A 5,244-nucleotide genomic window follows, 5' to 3' on the forward strand; every position below is an offset into this window, starting at 1 on the left:
GGGGTCTTAGCCGGACTTCGGTCTAAGCTGCCTGGACTCTCCCTGGAGGATGGCTGGAGCACTTGAGTAGAAGTAGGTAGGGAATTCGGTTGAGTCTCTTGTCTTTGCTTTTCTTTTCCCATCCCCGCGGTATCGGAACGTTCTTTTTTTTCCTTTTTTTTTTTTTTTCCTTTCCTTATATTTATTTATGTATTTATTTTCCCGGCATTAGCATTTGGGCATTTGGGGAGCTGTTTTACCGACAAGTCTCAGGTTCTCCTCCAGCTTAAGTTCTCTCCTGTGCACCTACCAAGGAAAGAAAATTCGTCTCACATGAAGCTACATAAGAGGTCTCACTTGGTACCTCTGCGGTAGCAAGGAAATAATATTCTTCCTAATTTGCTGTGAGAGGTAGTTTGCTGCTCTGTAGGTGGAGCAGGATGAGCTCTAGATGGAGGATTTTCCTCTGTGTCATCGTGTCCCCTTGGTTGCTAAGCAGTGGTGACCACATCTGTGGAAAGATGGAAGAAGCACAGAGGAGAGAGCAACAGGAAAAGCCAGGAAGAACAGCAGAATCTCCTCTCGGGCAGTCTTATCTGCTGGGTATTCTTGTAAAGAATTGACACCAATGCATTAATCCTTCTTATGCACCTGTTACCTTATCTCTAAACTTCTGGCATTCCAGCTTAGAGTTCAGGTGCAGCAAAGTTATTTTGTTCAACCAAATTGGTTTGCTATGACTTTTATACAAAGAGAAGTCGTTTATAAAAGTGTACTTTGTGCTTCCCATAAGTGGCACTGCTTCAGCTCCCCCCCCCAAAAAAAAGTCTTGGTAGGAAAACAAATGACGGGAGCAATCCTTACACAAAAGTGTGTGGTGATTTATGAAAAGAAAGGTTTTAGTCACAAAAATAAATTTCAGTACCCATTTTACCCTCCTTTTGTAAAATCAGATTATGCTGTTTAACTTGAGGACTCCAGTGTAGCTAATGTCTTTGTTCACCAAAATATCTCATAGTTTCTGGAATATAATAAAAAGACTTCTAGTCTGAGTGGGATGCAAAGAGCAAAAATAAGTTGTAAAAGGTTAGATTTAATGTTATTTTTTCCAGTTAGACTTGTTGAGCTTGAGCAAATATGTGCGTATGAGTTATCAACAACAACAACAAAAGCCAACCAAAACAAAAAAAACCAACAACTACTAAAAAAAAAAAAAACCAAAACAAAACCACCCACCAAATCCCCCCAAAATTAGTATTACTGTATGACACGTTTATGATTTGATGCATAGCACCACAGCACCGTTAAGGTGTGAATTTTCTTATGGAATGAAAGGCAGTTCTGACACTGCCCTTTTCACGTCAGTTGTCTGTGTCTAAACATTTTTCAGCTTTTAAGTGGACTGAAAATTTACTTTTATTAGAATCTAATCAGTTGCTGTGTTGCTGTCATTTTTTGCCAAACACAGCTGTTAGAGGTAAACAGGAGGAATACATCCTGTATGCTGGCTCTTATCTCACTGTGAGAAACACAATGGCTTCTGGGCTTGTCCTGCTGGAAAAGGGTGTGTCGGGGTGGGAAGGCAGAGCTCTGTGCGTGTATCACACACAGAGATTCGGGATGGTCAGAGATGTGTTCAAGATGCTGCAAGATTTGCTGAGGGCCACGATGGCCATTAGCCAGTCCAAGGGCTTTGATGTCACCCACCACTTCACCCCCACTCCAGCCCTGCCATGTCTCTGTGTTAGGGATTCAAGAGGATAGCTTCATGTAGACTCGTGCAGTTTTTTTTCTTTCTAACATATATTTAAAAATACTGTGGTTTTTAACTGGTCTTCTAAAGGTGTATTTAGCTGAAGTTTATACAAGTGCAGATTTGATGAAAATACAAGTTTTGTGCAAATCTTAGAAATTGATAATTTTGTACTATTCCTAAGAGACACAAAAGCAAACATTGCCCTTTCCATATTTAAAAAATTATTCAGTGTTTGCAGATGAAATTCAACAGAGAGAAATGGAAGTGGGTAAAACAGGTTGTTGATTTTAAAATTGCACACATAAAAGAAATGCTAAGTGCAGATAAACAGTATAAGACATGAACATTTTTGTGGGCTTTTCAACAGATTTTTTTAGCCTAAGGTTTTATTACGAACAGTACAATAGTGATGTTGACAGCTTTTGCCTTCAATATTTTATCATAAAACTTGTTTCTCTTATTCAAGGCCAGGATGAAGCTTTGAGGTAATGTTGAAAAATGCTTTTTCTTCATATAAGCAAATATAATTTATTGTTAATACATACTTACTACTAATAAGTGGTGATAGCATGTAGAAGACATTCCATCTTATTCCAGTCCAAAGAAACATACTATACCTTGATCTAATTCTTCAAGAACATGCGTCCTCATTTAATTATTTTATAGGGACACAAAGTTGGATGCCTTCTGCAGCGTGTCCTTTGGGAGTGCACAACTGCATATAATCCAGAACACATGGAGACAGAACTGGTATAATTTAATCTCCAAAAATGTTTTCTTTTCCTGTTGAAATAAATTGTAAATTCAGCCCAGGACAAGGATGTATTTATCAATAATAATCACAGATGTCATGCTCCTTAGAGAGGGTTGAGTCATCCTTAATGTTGAGTAATTGCACTGGTTGAAGCATTTGTGTTCAAAGCACACTGGTCTGAAGATTTTCCATTAATTGTCTTGTTCCTCCTGTAAAGGTTTCTGTCACTGTTAACTAGTTGATTTCTTGTCAGGAGACTAACTCTTTCTCAAATTTCTAAGTGCAGGTTGCATTTTGTGATGTAATAAGTTCAGCACAAATAGTTTTCTTAAAGTTGTGAAAGAAATCCATTCTAGAAGTTCAGTATCAAAGCAGAAGTATAAAAGAAAAATTAAATCATCTTGTATGCAGTTGTTGCATACTAGACAAAGCCCCTCTCTAACAGAAATTTCAATATATTTTCATGTGTGAGCAGGTAAGTTTAATACAGTTATTTCCATAGAAATTCTGTCATGTTTTCTGTCAGGATTGGGCTCTTTCTTTGAAAATCTCACCATGAAATTTTCTTGCTTGCAATTCAACAAGTTAAGTAAGGAAAAACAAAATGCTCCAGCAAGCCTCTTTTGTGCACTTTTATGACATATTTGTGACATATATTAAATGGGAGTCCCTTCTGTATCTGTAGTTTTAATTGATTCTTGGGTTATTAGTGTGTTGATGAAACTACTGATGTATAGATCTAGGCTGGGTTTTTTTTTACCTTGAAACTATATCTTTCTCAGATGATGCATTTGCAGAATCCTTATCCAGTGTTATCCTGTATGTTTGGACTTAAAATTCTTGTTTGAAGTTGCCATATCTTGGTGGGGCCTGAGTGGCCAAGAGACCTAAACTGTCTCTCTGTGCCCTTGCAGTGTTACCTAGTGCTGCAGAGGGTAGCATGTGTTCTCTAGCAGTTGTCTCGTGCATGCTGGGGTCCTTCGGGACTGGTGCTGTGTCCATGTACTTGCCAGCATATAGAGAGATTATGCCATTTATGCTGCACCCAAAGCAGGAGCTGGTAGGTCATCTCTAGTTTTTTTCTGTCCTGTGGGTGCTTCCAAAACCCCACCAAATTTTGGGACAAAACAGGCAACCCCTTTGTGTTTAACTCCCTGTTTGGCTTTGTGTCTGGACAACTATGAACACATTATCCTGCCATGCAAATGAATAGGTAATCAGCAATGATATACTACAGGGGAAAAATAACCAAATAGCAAGCACAATCTTGACACTCACTTTGATTTAATTTTAAAGTGCATGTAACTTTACAATGGTTTTATAGATACTGGTTTACCTTGCTACAGTATCATTGATAAGGGTTTTTTTGTGCCTTAATTGTAAAATATTAAATCCTGCTGTGTTCATTATTATGTCTCCAGGTTTCCTGAAAGTATGCTGTGTGTCTTAGAATATTTACAACATCCCTGGGAAGTATTTTGCCCAACTATTTTTACTGTGTATAAAAAACTTATATACTAGGGGTTAGGCTGTTATAGATTGCATAAAGGTTGCATCTTTCCCTTCCTACTGCATTTGCTGTATTTCTTTTCTTTCCACAATTTATTTAGTAATTCTTGACTGTATCACACCTCGCCTCTCTTAACATAGCTACTCTTTCCTTCTGATGTACCCCCACACGGCTGCCTCCACCCACTGCACTGATTTCCATCCCAGGTGAGACACAGTTCTGCTCTTGTGCTGCATGTGTAGAGGAAATGTTTGATATTTGATCAGACAGCAGCCAGGAAGGAGCTTTTTGTTTCTTGTACCCAAATAATTAATGTGAATATACTTCTTGGCCATCTGGCTTGCTCAGCTAGCATGCAAATTCTTTATAATAATGAGAAATGTGCCTTCTGAGCAGCTGGCCAGCCAGTGAGGAAATGTTTATTTTGAAGGTCCGCCACCTAGTAGGGACCCATGCTTCTTTGCCCTAAATCCCTCAGTGGCTTCTCTGGGACCTGCTGCCTGGGAGCTGCACATTTGCTCAGCATTGAGATTGTGGTTGTTCATCGGGGGTGTGTTTTTATGTGCTGGCTCAGCTTTTGTATCTCCACCCTGATTCTGTCTGGGAGCCCTTCTCTTACAGCAAGGTTTACATTCAAGAGAAAACCTCAAAATAAGTTAAATAAATTAAATTATTTGAAAATATGCAGTGCTTTCAGTGTTTTTAGGATGTATAGCCAGATCAATTGGTACAATAAGAGACAGAAGAAAGCATTTAGAACGCATTTATCTACAATTTGCTTATAAAGGCTTTGCAGCATTCTGCAAAATGTAAAAAAAAAACCCCAAACCTTCTGATTTGCTATAGGTTTTACTGGATTTATTCATCTGGTGCAAAGGGTGTTTTAAAGTTTTAAGGTTTTTTCCTACCTAGATAGTTGGTGGGGGAAAGAGAGGGTCATTATCCAAGAGGTTCTGGACAGAGTACTTGTAGTATTAGTTGTCTTTGATTACATACAGGCCAACCAAGGCAGGAGGAAGGAGAGAGAGGGGTCAAGAACCTGGCACAGTGAGGTGGTCCTTACTGAGGAAAATAATAAGTGAGGGCACTTATTGTCTATAGACAATGTGTCTATAGAAAGTGTCTATAGAAAGACCAGTGGGGACAAAGGAACTTCATATTTGGAATCACCTCATATTAAGGGTAACATGAAGGTGACTGCTTTCCATACCAATCCATCAAAATCGGAAAGATCTTTTTTGAAAT

At 38.7% G+C, this 5,244-nt stretch overlaps 1 protein-coding gene and 1 long non-coding RNA gene across 4 annotated transcripts in view; one reads left to right on the top strand and one right to left on the bottom strand.

Annotated features, from left to right (window-relative positions):
- Window positions 1–6: 6 nt before the first annotated feature.
- Window positions 7–5,244, bottom strand: part of LOC108447031 — a 96,933-nt gene continuing 91,695 nt past the window's right edge. For 2 of the 3 annotated variants that reach the window (XR_001862392.1, XR_001862391.1), the window contains exon 4: window positions 4,836–5,244. This exon is cut by the window's right edge and continues 1,807 nt beyond it. This is a non-coding gene — a long non-coding RNA (uncharacterized LOC108447031). Of the gene's footprint in view, window positions 286–4,835 lie in introns of those variants that run through there. The other variant, XR_001862393.1, reaches the window with a different exon arrangement.
- LOC103616591 (sodium channel protein type 2 subunit alpha) overlaps window positions 58–5,244 on the top strand; it is a 69,484-nt gene continuing 64,297 nt past the window's right edge. Inside the window, exon 1 of the mRNA XM_017735645.1 lies at window positions 58–76. The gene's annotated coding sequence lies outside the window, so the exon portion shown is untranslated. The remainder of the gene's footprint in view (window positions 77–5,244) is intronic.

This window comes from Corvus brachyrhynchos, unplaced genomic scaffold, assembly GCF_000691975.1.
Source record: "Corvus brachyrhynchos isolate BGI_N302 unplaced genomic scaffold, ASM69197v1 scaffold255, whole genome shotgun sequence".
Lineage (NCBI taxonomy): Eukaryota > Metazoa > Chordata > Aves > Passeriformes > Corvidae > Corvus > Corvus brachyrhynchos.